Below are 15,565 nucleotides of genomic sequence, written 5' to 3'. Positions count from 1 at the left end.
TCTTTCTTTTGGGTGATCTGTAGATGTGGGCTACTAGGACTCCAAGAGGATCCTTTTTCTGGGGCGAAGAAGACTGGTAATTTAATATTTTTTGAATTTTTGAAATGCTTTAAAAAACATTTTAGGTTTGTGGAAAATTGAGTCACACTGGCCAGTTTCATCTGTGTGCTAGAAACCTATGAGTGGCTACCAGGGCTTAGGCACTGAATCCACTGTCCCACTCTGTATATACTCTGGTAATGCCCCTTTTCTACAACAGTTCCTAATAGCAGCACTGCCAAACTTACCTCCATATTGCTTTACAAAGAACCTCCTCACTGCATACTCCATGGCTTTGAAATTGCTTGGAAATGGTGGTTATTACAGACATACTCCAGTACTCTCTGTTAAGGAATATTCTAATTTAGCTGAAATTTCTCTATGCTTTGCCAGCTGCTCTTTCCACGGAACAAACAGAAAAACACAAGTGAAAATAAAGAAGGAATTTCTTCTTATTTGAATAACAAAATAGAACTACAGAATTGAAATAAAATCACACTTAAAATTGATTCTACAGATCACCTATTAACCATATAAAAGCTCTCAAGACATTCTCAATCATAAGCTAATCAATACTTTCTCAGGATTCCTAGGCATTACTTGCACAGAAAGAAATAGAGACAATCAGGAACTATTTGTGTATTTCTTTGCTCCTTCAGCAAGTAGTTCCAGATTCAAAGACCTTTTGTAGTTAATTAGGATGCCAAGTTTTAACAGTGTTGTTGAAGAATTACTGACCTCCGTGTCTGATTTTAGAAATATTGATGTCTCTTTGGCCTGGATAGGTAGAACTATTTTCCAATCAGAGAATAAACATAACTTGTTAATGACTGTGTTAGTGCTCAACAGGCTACAAATCTGCTTATAGCTGAGAAGGAAATCTTCCTGCCTGGAATTGTTAATCATATTCTAATATTCAAATATTTGTATGCACGCAGATGTTTGAAACTTAAAGGAACAAATAAATTGATAGCCATGCTTCATTCTCTTTTCTGTGCAGTTCTTTATTATCTCTCAAATCCCATTAGAAAGTGGCAGTAGTCAAATCTGAGGCAATAACAGGTCTAGGGAATGAATGTGTATTATTTTGGCTTCAAAGGATATTGTGATTTGCAGCCTATTGTGTTCCCCACTGCATTCCTTTTCCTTTTTGTTATTCTACAGATATTTTTAGACTACAGACACTGTTAGCTGAAATGAAAATCATCTTATTCAGTACAGTCTAGCCACATAGTGGTCAAGCGTTAGATAGGTAAATCTCCAGCTACGTACTCTATGGTCAAAGTCAAAAGTTTCTTGGTATATTCATCAGCAGAAACTATGTTAGATAGAATTATTTCCTGAGGGTAGTGGAATCAGATGATATTACATATTCATTTTTATACTACTTGTATTCTAACATATTAAACTTTATAAGCTTTTGAGATACTGAAGAAACTCATTCAAAATATTGATTTACATTAAGGCAGATGGAGATTGTGTTAACTGATGTGCATTTTCTTATTATGTTTCCCTAAGCCTTAATACTTTCCTAAAACAAAAAAGTTGAAATATCAGACTATCAGAGCCCCCATCTCCACAGCTCCCATCTCCACAGCCCCTTGTATCACACTAAAGCACTAGGCTTCCAAATTCTACCTCATTGAAGCAGCTCGCAATGTCAAGCTGAAAAGCAATACTCTTGTGAAACTTAAATGCTTTGATTCATGTGTCAGGTTTTGCTAGAAGAATCAGTCAAATTGTGCTCTAATGATTAAAAACTGAATAGCAGATATTCCTCTCTCCTGATCTCTTGCTTCCAAGGCCAACAGAAGCTGCAGAGACAGCACGTTTGGCTCCCTCAGGAAGGATGTTAGTTCTTTGCTTGTTTTGAGTCTCTTACTTCACCCTCTAGCCAGTGAGCAAACACAATGGGCAGGTTTTGAAAAGAATTTTCTCAAGATCTGCTTGAAGGAAAGATGATGCCAGTGGTCTGGCAATGGGGCTAATCATGCTTTAGAAACCAACATGACTCTACCACACCAACCCACATGGTAAAACAACCCACCATGGTAAAATTAATTTTGGAAATAAGTAGTGCAATGATATGAGCACAAGTACAGCATAAAAGAGAGCCAGAGAAACCGGAAAGGTAACAAACTGTGTTGGATAGTAAGCAGAAGTAAGAGACCTTGGAATAGATAAGTAAGATAACTGAAAAAAATAACAACAACAACAACAAAACCCGCAAACAAACAAAAACCAACACTACTACATTGTCAGTTATTCTAGTACCTTGCAGCAGATGGCACTGTGGAACTCCCATGGGCTGCTAGGATTTAAGAGGCTGAAACTGGTATAATGTAAAAATTGTTATTTTCTACTTCAAGGAATGTGATTAAGGACATTAAAAGTACAAAATAATCTAATACAGTAGAATCTTCCTAAATTGATAAATTAAAAAAAAAAAAAAAAAGCACCTTAACTAAAATAATAATAATAATAATAATAACTAAATATTACAACAAAAAAATAGAGAAGTCGTTTCCTCCACAAAAGAATAACTGAATAGAAAACAGGTTTTCCTGTCTATCATATAGGCACTAAAATCACAATATAATTCTCAGTGATTTGTATATGAAATAGGAAAAAAATGCACTCCAGAACAAAAGATAAATGTTGTTTTCAGAATGTGAGGCATGAAAAGAACTTTTCTTCGTTTTGACTTGAGATTTTTGAATGGCAGAGGCAGGCATTCTGTAAGCTACTTCAGGAGTACTTCTCAACTTCACCATAGTGATGCAGTCTTGGACCATCTGGATTTTGGAGTAAGCAGGACAATAGGGCCTTTTGACAACATGTCTACAATTTAAAAATCTAAGACAGAGTTGGAAACACTACCAGTTGGTCCATTTTTTAGTGAAATTTGACTTTGCTGTATTGCAATAATTAGAGCTGACATCTTCTACACCAAAGATCTGCCTCAGTGCACACAGTTACTTCGGAGTTTTTGTATTCCACAGTGAGTATACAGTAGATAGAGTGAGGATTCAGTGTTAGGTTGTCTTTTTCATAATAACTAATGCCCAACCAAATGTCCCAGTTTGGTATGTCATTGTAATAACTGTCCTTACAAATGTTCCTTTGTATGCATGAATGCTATACTTATGTATGTAGATCAAGAACATGTAAGTGCCCTGGCATTTCTAAAAACTTAATTAGAATCTTATTCTACTCAATGCAATCAACCTGGCTTTTAAAGCCTACAGAACAGACTTTGTGCAGTGTCCATGGAAATTTTTCTGAAGCGTTATTTTTTGATGGACATAAATTTCCTTACTTTTATTTATGAAAACATTAAAAAAATAAGAATCTGATTGTATTTTAACCTGGTTTGAGATCAAAGAAAATATATTCAGTAGTATGTGTGTATGTATGTAGGAATGTAATCTCTACCTCAAAGAACTTGGCACATGTGAAAGACAATGTGATATTTATATGGACTGATGCATATGCACAGGATCCCACTTCTGACAAAATGGGAGAGCTTTATGAGGAAGCCCTGCAGAAAAGGGTTTGGAAGTACTGGTGAATGGCAAGCTGAACATGTGCCATTGCAGCTCAGAAAGCCAGCCATATCCTGGGTTGCACCAAAAGAAGTGTGGTCATCAAGTTGAAGGAGGTGATCCTGCCCCTCTACTCTGTCCTCATCTGGAGAAGAGCATCCAGATATACAGTCTTTAGTACAGAATGTGTCCAGAGAAAGGCCACAAAAATGACCCAAGAGGTGGAACACCTCCCCTGCAAGAACAAGTTGAGAGAGAGCTCGGGCTGTTCAGCCTGGAGAAGGCTCTGGAGTGATCTAATAGCAACCTTTCAGTATCTGAAGGGGAGTTATAAGAAAAAGGGGACAGACTCTTTTCGCAGGGTCTGTTGCGGTAGGACAAGGACAGTTTCAAACTAAAACAGGGGAGATTACGACTGGATATGAAAAAGAAGTTTGTTACAATAAGAGTGTCACGTAAATGAGGCAGTGACACAGGTTGCGCTGAAAGGTGGTGAATGTCTTGCTCTTGGAGGCATTCAAGGTCAGGCTGGATGGGGCTCTGAGCACCCTGATCTAGCTGTGGAAGTCCCTGTTGATTGCTGGGGAGTTGAACAAGATGACTTATAAGGATTCCTTCCAACTCACATGATTCTATCATTCCACGATTGTAAGATACAAGGTCCTTTTAATCATTCTCGTGATAAATTTATAAATTACTGCGGTACAACCTTTCAAAGTATGGCTTTTCAAAAGTATATTCCAGCTCCTTAGCCCAGGAGTAAAGGAATAATAACAGATTTTAAGACATTTTGACTCAATCAGTGAAATACTGGGTGACCTGGCTGAATACAGAAAATAATGCAGGAAAAAAAAAAAAAAAAGATCAGTATTCTTTTGCAAAACTCATCTCCTACTTGAACAAGTACAGGTGGAAAAGGATGAATCAACTGATAATTGCTTTTTAAGGAAACTGTCATTTGTCCATCTGAAATCTCTGTCCATGCTGTAATAGATATTAACAGAATCTCTTACTGTAAATGATATGTTTCTACCCTTATTATTTGTTTTTATATTTTGCATGTATAGAAGATCTAGTATATAGCTACTACCCTATACTACTATCTAGTATATAGCTAGTACCCTGAGATACCCAGCCATTTTTCGTGCTGTTTGCATGACAAGGCAACAGATGGAGTGACAGAAAGAATTTTCTTTCTTTCTTTCTTTCTGTTTTAAGATATATTCACCAAAGGACAAGGGGCAACTGTGTGACAAGTTTGCTTATGCTTTCTGAATTGTATCATTTTTTAGTGCCATTGTTCAGTACTGAATTCTTTAATTAAATTTCAGGGACAGTAACTTCAAGAAAACATTATACAGCTTCAAAAATTGTGCAGGCAAATTCATGGCAGAAAGATCTACCAAGACTATTACATACAAAAACAGAATGTCCCTAAACTGAAAATTGCTGGAAGCTGGAAGTGTGTTCCAAGGAAGTATCATGGAATCTTTTTCTTCTAATTTTCCCCGGACATCTGTTTTTGGCCTGTGTTGGAGACAGGGCACTGTGCCAGATAGATTTTTAGCTTGAGTCAGTACCGTTGCAGTTTTATGGAAGTGTCATGAGAGGCATGAGAAATACAACGATGCTAGGTAAAGAGCTGCTTTTAGTTGCAGGAAATTCATTTGCCTTTTTTTTTTTTTCTCTTTCTTTCTTTCTTTCTTTCTTTCTTTCTTTCTTTCTTTCTTTCTTTCTTTCTTTCTTTCTTTCTTTCTTTCTTTCTTTCTTTCTTTCTTTCTTTCTTTCTTTCTTTCCTTCCTTCCTTCCTTCCTTCCTTCCTTCCTTCCTTCCTTCCTTCCTTCCTTCCTTCCTTCCTTCCTTCCTTCCTTCCTTCCTTCCTTCCTTCCTTCCTTCCTTCCTTCCTTCCTTCCTTCCTTCCTTCCTTCCTTCCTTCCTTCCTTCCTTCCTTCCTTCCTTCCTTCCTTTCTTTCCAAATGATTAATATGCTGTGTTTTGCAGCGAGGAGTTATTTAGCTTCAGTCATTGTTTTGCCAGAGCTGGCCTTTGCAAATTCAGTCTAACTGCAGATGTCATGGGGAAAGAAAACTCCCTCTATCCCTGGAGGAATTAAAGCTCTCAGTGAGAATTCACTGGACTGGTCCTTTGTGTAACCACAGTGTTGTTGATGGTCTCCTGCTCTCTATTAGCCTCCTGTGTAGTCTAGGGTTTAACTTGGCAGAGCTCAAGGTTTTCAGAGAAATTGGTTCAGCTTTTTAAGCATCACGTTTACCAGCCCACATGCAAAATCCCCAAATATCAAAAGTCATGGATACTTTGAAAGCGCATGAAAATCTTTCACTCATATGACAGCTGTGTCAAAAGTGCAGTCTTTTTTATTGCCCTTTTGCTTATAGTCTTTCAGTCAATTAGTCTAACAGTCTAGAAGTTCAAGGCAATTTTCAAAAAATGAGGAAGGCTCTAGAGTAATATGTTGAATTCTTTGTTAAGAGTCAAATACATATTTTGCTGTTTCCATAATCTGTAGCACTTTTAAAATATGGAATAATAATAAAAAATGTATTACTTGCCTGAAAAAATTTGCATTTATTTGTATTTTTTAAAAGTTCTTTTTGCATGCGTGTTGGTATTTAGAACTACTGGTTTTTTTTTGTTGTTATTGTTGTGGGGTTTTTTTTTTTCATTTTATTTTAAAGATACTAATAGAGTGCCAAGCACTTTGAAAATGGAGAAGTCTTTGACCAACTGTATGATGGTGAATTAGAAGAAAACTGCAAAGTCTGTCAACACTTATCAAAAGTTTGAGAGGATGTCACTTCAGGAACAAATGATAGATTTTTTGACATCTCGCCCACTTATTGAGTGTTCATATTAATTTGGCACAAATCTATAAAACCAAAAGGAGCGTCTCTGCGTTTCTCCTCTCTGTTGCATCCTTTTAGTATGTGGCTTCTCTTGTAGCAGTAGCACTGCTCTTTAGCCTGAACATTCGCATGGCTGCGTAAACTCTAGCAGTGGACAGTGGCAAAAAGAAGAAGCTGAGTGTTTGTAGAGCAATTTTTCAGGTACAGCAGAGAGCACTGTGCAATTAAATTCTGCATGTCACCATGGCTCAAGTCTTTGGATCTTCCATCAAGTACTGTGTGGATGTTTTATCTGGGTTATTTCTATTTCAACATGCTGTCACTGAGCAAGTTTATGCATGGGAGGAGGCAATCTCTGCATCAAAATTGGGAACCAGTCTTATAGGACCTGCATTAAGCTGATACTGAACCCAATTTTCCAGTTTCTCCCAGAGACGGAAAGCAGCTGCGGAGTATATACAGCACAGCCATGCTGTTCTTCTGTGTGTTACTATCGCCAAAACAAGCAACAAATTTCTCGTCACTTAAACACCTAAATGGATGCCAAGGAGATCCAAAGCACTGTTTGGCAAAAATCCAGGTTTGACAAGGCCAGTTGCAGCTGTTATCTGGAAAGAGAATGAAGGCAGACAGTGAAGGCCTCTCATATAATCTTGTGTGGGCACGTTCTGTACTAGTCAGTCGCTGCTGTGGGCCATTCCCTTCTCTCTTCAATTCTCCCTCTCTACAAACTATTAATGATCACTAGGGAATAGAGAAAAATAAAGGCCTTTCAGCAGCCTTGTCAGCCACATCAAAGCAAGGGGCATCACTGACACTGATGTCTGTGAGGAAGCAGAGGCCTGTCTTGCTTCAGGGCCAAGCAGCAGAAGCAGCAGAACCTTTGCCACTGTCAACTCCTTTAACTAAGAGAACAGTCTCTTGTATTAATTGATAAAACATGGCTTCTTGTGACAACCTGGAATCCACCTATGTCATTTCCAGATTGGCCTAACACCTTTTGTTTAGAACTCCCTAGGCGAAAATGCTGGCAGTAGTAGATATTATCTAGAACAAAGTTAGGAACAAAGATATCAATAGTCATGATCATCTTCTGCCCTGAACAGCAGTCAGCTAATAATATCTCACGGACAGGGGCATAAAGGGCAGCTATGACTATGGTGGTGTGAGCATAATCTGCAAGAAGCAAGACATTCATTCTGATAATGTGACTAATTAAAATGTGAAGACTCTAGAAAATAGAGCAACAGTGTTGCTTTTAAAGAATCACAGAATCACAGAACTGTAGGGGTTGGAAGGGACCTCCAGAGACCATTGAGTCCAATCCCCCTGCCAAAGCAGGTTCCCTACACCAGGTCGCACAGGTAGGTGTCCAGGTGAGACTTGAACATCTCCAGAGAAGGAGACTCCACCACCTCCCTGGGCAGCCTATTCCAGTGCTCCATCACCTCACTGTAAAGAAGATCTTGTGCACATTTGTGCAGAACTTCCTATGCTGCAGTTTCTGGCCGTTTCCTCTTGTCCTGTCTCCACACACTGACGAAAAGAGTCTGGTCTTGCCATTCTGCCCCCCCACACACCTTAGATGTTTATAGACCTGGATTTATAGACCCCTTTCAGTCTTCTTTTCTCAAGACTAAACAGACCCAGTTCACTCAGCCTTTCTTCATAGGGGAGATACTCCAGGCCATTCACCATATCCCCTCATCAAGGTCATTGACGAAGATGTTGAACAAGACCGGACCCAGCACCGCCCCCTGAGGAACACCGCTGCTTACAGGCCTCCAACCAGACTCTGCACCACCACCAACGATGACCCTCTGCTCTCTGCCAGTCAGCCAGTTCTCAACCCACCTCACTGTCCACTCATCTATCCCACACTTCCTCAGCTTTATTACAAGGATATTGTGGGAGACAGCATCAAATGCCTTGCTGAAATGGAGGTAGACTACATCCACTGCTCTCTCCCCATCCACCCAGCCAGTGAGAACGTCATAGAAGGCTACCAGCTTGGTCAAGAATAACCTCCTCTTGGTGAACCCATGCTGACTACTCCTGATAACCTCCTTTTCTTCCAGAGAAATGTTTGAAATCAGAAAATACTTAGCCAGAACCAATTTAGGACCATACATTTATTCCTGAATCACCCACCACCCTCAATGCTGTAAATGCTTTTTTGAATATTTGTAGCTTTGTTCTAATTATAGACTGAAATTATGTTTCCTAAGTGTCGATTGGCAGCATTCTTCTTTCCTTTCATTGTTTTAATAGCACCGTAGAATTAACACTTTCTTTTTTTCAACTGAATGTCCTAATTAGCTCAAAATACAGGTATTAGCAACCCAGTCTGTTCACAAGGTAACTTGCTTTTCCAGCCTGCTATATGTTGCCTTTGAAGAACAGGTGATATGTGTATTTTCATAGAATTATAGAATCACAAGGTTGGAAATGACCTTCAAGATTGTCTAGTCCAACCGTCCTCCCACTATCACTGCTACCACAAGCCTCTAAACCATATTTCATAGCTCCTCATCCAGATGCCTCTTGAACGCTGCCAGGGACGGTGACTCCACCACCTCTCTGGGCAGGCCATTCCAGTGCCTGACCACTCTCTGAGAAAAAGTTCTTCCTTATGTCTAATCTAAACCCCCACTGGTACAACTTGAGGCCATTTCCTGGGGTCCTGTTTGTTGCCTGGGAGAAGAGGCCAAAATCCTCCTCATCACAAACTCCCTTCAGGAAGTTGTACAGTGCAATGAGGTCTCCTCTGAGCCTCCTCTTCTCCAGGCTGAACAATCCCAGCTCCCTCAGCCACTCCTCAGAAGACTTGTGCTCCAGACCCCTCACCAGTTTCGTTGTCCTTCTCTGGACATGCTCCAGGGCCTCAATGTCTTTCTTGTAGTGAGGGGCCCAAAACTGAACACAGTACTCAAGGTGCGGCCTCATCAATGCTGAGTAGGGAGATGATCACCTCTCTGTTCCTGCTGGCCACACTATTTCTAATGCAGGCCAGGATGCCATTGGTCCTCTTGGCCACCTGGGCACACTGTCGGCTCATGTTCAGCAGAGCATCAACCAACACCCCCAGATCCCTTTCCTCTTCACAGTCATCCAGCCACTTAGCCCCAAGCCTATAGCACTGCATGGGGTTGTTGTGTCCAAAGTTCAGGACCTGGCACTTGGCCTTCATGAACCTCATCCCATTCACCTCAGCCCAGCCATCCAGCTTGTCTAGATCCCTCTGCAGGGCCTCCCTACCCTCAAGCAGATTAACACCACCTCCCAGCTTGGTGTCATCTGCAAACTTACTGAGGGTACACTCGATCTCTTCATCTAGGTCATCAATAAAGATAATAAACAAGATGGGCCCCAGTACCAACCCTTGGGGGACATCCTTGGGGTCGCCAGCTGGACTTAACTTCATTAAACACTACCTGTTGGGCACAGCCCTCTAGCCAGTTCCTTACCCAAAGAAAGGTATACTTGTCCTTGATAGAATGTTTTTATCTGAAATAAGAGCAGTTTCCATTACAATGTATTTGAGAATCACATATTTGAGCAGTCTCTCTTAAAGACCTGTTGGCTGGTTTCATGATTTGACTTCTTTTTTTTGGAGAAATTGTAACCTGTAGATCCTTAATTATAACAACTCCAAGATTCTCCAGCTGCCTTGGATTTTACTGCTTCCTCTTTCTATATTTCTTCCACTACTCCACCTCTTCTTTGCCTCCAACTCTTCTGCTCTTCATCTGATGAACTGAATTAAAACTTTCACTATGAGAAATTATGGTGTGCAGCTGTGCACACCATTTGCTGATTCCAGATTCTTTCCCCCTGTTTATGCTTTCCACACAGATTGTTGCTGCTGCTGGAAAAACAAATTAAATAAAACTGGCATTCAGCTTACTGGTGAGACTATCAGTAAACAAGCTGTGGAATGTTAGAGCTGTGTGATAGCCTTAAGAAAATTAAATTAAATTAAAATTCCAGCTGCACTGAACCATTTAGCCCAAATGTCTCGAAAGTGTCATGAAGGTGAAACATCCCAAAGACCAATGACTGTGATTACATTTTATTGAGCTTAATAAACTTTAGTGACTTTCTTCAGGTTAGGGAGCTAGCAGGTTGACATGGAGGCTCTGGGAAGGATAACTTGCAATTTCTGAAAGGCCAGACTTTATTTCTGCTCTTCTATTCTCAACACACCATTTTTCTTGCTTATTTATTAATGAGTACAGAGGATTGGGGGGGTGGTGGAGGGAGCGGGTTAACATTCTCTATTCAGTGTTCAGATGCACATATGGATCTGCTAAGATATTTCAAGTCTGGAATCTAACTGGCAAAATATTGGGTGTCTTCCAAAATGTGTGGCCAGCTACATGTGAATATGCATCCCTGAAATGCTAGCATTTGGCAGCCACCAAGATTTGCAAATATTAAAGTATTCATTCTTGGATCTACCTATATGTTTATAACTTGCCTCCCCCAGCCGTGTCTGAGAGTCCAAAACCAAAGAATCTCCAAATACCCTTTATATGCTCTCTGGCGCTGACTCCCACACACACTCGTACGTGCATGTGCATGTATGCATAGTTATTAGTCAAAAATACATACAGACTTAAGCTAAAAACAAGGTAGAAAGAAAAGTTGCTCTTGAAGGAAAATGATTTGTAAGATGTAGTATTTACAGCTTCTTCTTCTTTCTTTTTTTTTTTTTTTTTTTTTTTTTTTAATATATATATATATATATATCACATTTTTTGCTTTCCTCCTGCTTTTATAAGATATTCTGTGCTGCATTTGGGATTACCAGAAACTTGTGGGGACCATCAGGGTGGAATAAGGGCACAAAGGTGATTAGACCAAGAGATTGTGAGGTGGAAAGAAAGCTGAAGAAAAAGAGGGGGCCTCTGAGGGGCAGAACAAAACAAAGCAGATTTTGAAAAAGCTTGTATAGCTTTTTGGATTCTTATTCCAAATGAACTTGCAAACCACTTCTCCTGTGGGTTCAGTCAAGTGATTTCAGCCATTGCAAGTGATGATTGCTACACATACCTCTGTCACAGAGGCAGAAGGCATTTCTGGAGAAATGTGGCATTTAAAATCTGTTGGGGGAGAAGGGTGAAAAAAAAGCAAAAAATAACCCCCTACACTTGAAAGGCACGATGTTTCTTGCCTTGTCTCTTTCACTCCCACTTCTCTTCCTTCCCCCCCTCCTACACATGCATTAATAAACAGAACAAGGATTTCAAGCTATGCAGTTCTTGGAAATAGGAAGAGACAGCAATGCTGCAATTGATTTGCAATTCTTGTTTCAGGAACGAATCCCATTTGTTGAGTACAGCAGTCTTCAGTTAACATCCTACTGAATGCCTGAAAGCAAAATGGAATTAGGTAGGCAACATATGATACAAAAATGCAACACATGATACCATGCTGTGTTTTACAAAAGCATCCATTCAGCAGTGTGTAGCTGGGAGGTTGTGAGCAGGCCAGGACACTTGACTGTTGGATTGAAGGCTGTAAACACCTGAGTATCTGCAGTAGATAAAACCTGGAGATTCTATAGATGGATATCTGGTCAGAAATCAAGCTTTTGGTGTGGACATGAGCCCTGTCTCATGTCTCGCTTCTGCAGCTAGTGCCTCCTAGTTCCAGTAAAGACAGACTGGAGATGCAGTCTCTTTCTTTGCCTCTCCAGCCCCTGCTGCTGCCACCACTACCTCAAACGGGTGGCTGGGGCATTGAGGTCCTGCTTTCATTTGACTCATTCTCCCTTTCTGTCACAGTGACCTCCAGTGGTTCACTTCATTTATGTTCTGTACACTGTCCTAAATACATAGGGCTCCTTTTTTCCTTTTTTTATTCTTTTTCTTTTCTTCTCTTTTCTTTTCTTTTCTTTTCTTTTCTTTTCTTTTCTTTTCTTTTCTTTTCTTTTCTTTTCTTTTCTTTTCTTTTCTTTTCTTTTCTTTTCTTTTCTTTTCTTTTCTTTTCTTTTCTTTTCTTTTCTTTTCTTTTCTTTTCTTTTCTTTTCTTACAACCATATAACAAAACCTGTTGAAGGGAGAACACATGAGTTGTTTCTTTTTTTTTTTTTTTTTAAATTGTTGTTTCTCATGTGGGCACTGGATTCCTCCTTGCTGAATGTGCAGGAAAGGCATGCATCTGTGGGACTGGTGAAATAATTAGCTGATGAAAAAGAACCATTATTTGTGACTATTAAATGAATGAGTAAAACTATTCTGAGACCTGCCAAAATGCTCGCGTAGAAGAATCAGACTGCTCAAGGGGAGGGAGGTGGTGAGAGGCTTGGAAAAACTGATTTGCTCAAGTTTGAAGAAGGTCAGGGAGGACTGGGGGAGGGGAAGTGACTAACTTCATCTCTGAGGTGGTCCCACTTTCAAGAACTTTGAGCCCTCTCTCTGGAAGTGGTTCTTTATACATTCAGACTTGGCTGGTAGCATTCACCTTGCATGGCCTTCAAATTTAAAGAAACAGCTGCATACATCAGTGTTTCTGATGCTTTTATTTTGTAATATGTGCCAGAAGCTTAAGCCTGTTCACCTTACATGCTCACCATATAGACCTATCCTCAAAAGAAGGTCCATGGGACAGTCCTGGAGGACAGGAATGAAGGGGTAGGACTGGGATATATCTATATGCCAAGAAGAGATAGACCATTACAGATAAGAAAAGGAATTGTGTTGAAAACAATTCACAGTTAACGACAAAAGTTGGCGGTCCCTTGGAAATATTTTTAAGCAGGTAAAACTACCAATGAACTTAACAGAAATTTTATCTAATTAAGAGCTTTTGAATATAGCCCTAGAACATCTTCCTGCATGCACAAGCCCAGCAAAGGGATAAATTGCCACCTTCTCTTACTCTTGCAACTGATAAGAGCTGTCTGTTGACAGATTTGTTTTTTGAGGTAGCTTATTTCACCAAATCCAACAGGCACAGAAGTCTGGGTGCTAAAGAAAGTGACCATAAATGATTTCCTAGTATTCTGTTGAAAACAGTAGCAGAAAAACTTTGCACATATACTTTGTTTCTTAGAAGTGCTTGTGGTCTTCACTTCTTTTCTAACATAGCTATGTATGTATCTCATCTGCTGAGGAATGTTCCTTACTCTTGCTAGCTCTGTCTACTGGCAGAAGGGAAAATGCTGGTGAGATCTGGGATGACTCTCAAAATCTACAGTGAGATCAACCTCTGGTTTGTGTACTAGCTACTGATATTTTTTTTCCAGTTGGATGAGAAGTCTACTGTCAGACTAGCTAGAAGATGCTTGCGTAGAAATGAGATGAGTTAGTGAGTGCAGCCCACAGCACATCCGGATGCATGTGTGCTGGTCCCTAGGCTAGCTCCTGCTAACATCAACAGAGACTCTGCAGGGTGTTTATAGTGCACCCAGACAGGCATTCCTTCACGATACCTAACAGACATTGTATATACCACTGTAGATTGTTTTGTATAATCTTACCTAGACTCTGACAAATGGGATCACATCGTGGCTTGCTCTTTCCAGCTTCAGGCAACTTGCCAGTGTGCTCTTTCCACTTAATGCACTAAAAATCATCCAGAATAAGATGCATATTTTCCTGAGGTTCTTTTTTCAGTCTTTGTATTTGCTTTTCATTACACATGCGTATTTTTTCGCTATAACACTGTTTAATTAATGACATGCACAGCAAATTGTTCATATAAATGTGTTCTAAATTTAGTGGTGATTTGCGATTCTTGTTATGTCTGTCTCTGTTGGTCTATGGTCTGTGAATTGGCTTTTTTAGTAATAGTGTAAATAGTGTAATGTTTTCAGTCAGTTGATCTTCGTCTGATAAAAACAACTCTTAAATGGATTAAATATAAATGATAGATCATCTGCTGTTAGAGCTGCTCTTAACTTCAAGAATAGTGACTATGCTATATTTAAGTTTGCATTTTCTTCTGTCAATAGTGAATGTTTGAAACTGAGCAAAGCTGGGGATTCTGGTTCTGCTTATTAGCTCTATAGAGTCCTAACGTGAGAGTAAATGCAATGTAAGAAAAAAAGTCAATTGATGTCAGCTGCATTTCATTAACATAGATAGCATTTTCTGTATCTCATTCCATGATCTGATGTTTCAAATATAAACAAATATATCCTGTCCTGTAAGGAACTTCCTTTATCCATTGCACAACAGCTAGACTACTTGAGAAGAGATCTTTTAAGGAACAGTCTCTCTATATCTTTCACACTTAGAAATACCATAAGTTTTTTCAAGTTTGAATACTGGTGCCAGCTCCTCACAGCATAGTGTTTGGAACTGACTACCATGCAAGTAACTGCAGTCCTACACTGCCAGCTGTATTGAGAAGGGCTTTCTGACTGTCCCAGACACTGCTGGGGCCTCTTTACCTCTTCCCAGAAGACTCTCAGCTTAGCAGGATCTATGTATTGCCACTTAGGCTGTATGCAACCAGTAGATTCTATAACAAGTAAATATATAGCATGTCTCCATGATCCATGCTTTGAAAACTAAGAACTCATGTACGCAATCAGGCAATCTCTGATCAAGAAGACAATAGGATCATTGCATACTATAAATAATAATGTGGGACACATTTTGGTGCATTGGACTCGGGCTACTGGAAACTGTAAAAACAGTGCCAACCCAAGACACATTTAAGCTAACTTCTTAGTATAGTTAATGAGTTAACAAGGACACTTCTCCATCATTTCTTGTGAGTATGTTTGTGTGAGCAGAATAACCATGCAATAAGAAGACTCATCTTTATCCCCATAAGTATGATAAGCCCATTTTATTTTCTGAAAACTTTATTGAGTTTGCAAGATTTCCTGGTAAATCTTTCTTGGTTATTATTGAAAAAGAATCTGGAGAGATGTGAAAGGTAGAAAGGAAAAAGATTCTATTTACAGGCAATCTTTACCTGCTGACGCTGAAAACAGTAGACATTTCAAGTGGGTACAGCAAAGCACTAAATCATCTCTGTTTTGCCTCAGAATTGCAAAAGCAGACTGTCCTAAGAGTTTGACTGAGGAGTCCCAGTCTGAATGAGAGGAATCTTGGGGTGTTCCTATTTAATGCTAGAGACTGATATGAACACAGGACT

This window comes from Tympanuchus pallidicinctus, unplaced genomic scaffold (genome assembly GCF_026119805.1).
Source record: "Tympanuchus pallidicinctus isolate F22 unplaced genomic scaffold, pur_lepc_1.0 scaffold27, whole genome shotgun sequence".
In the NCBI taxonomy this organism is placed as follows: Eukaryota; Metazoa; Chordata; class Aves; order Galliformes; family Phasianidae; genus Tympanuchus; species Tympanuchus pallidicinctus.
This window is presented reverse-complemented; position numbering follows the sequence as displayed.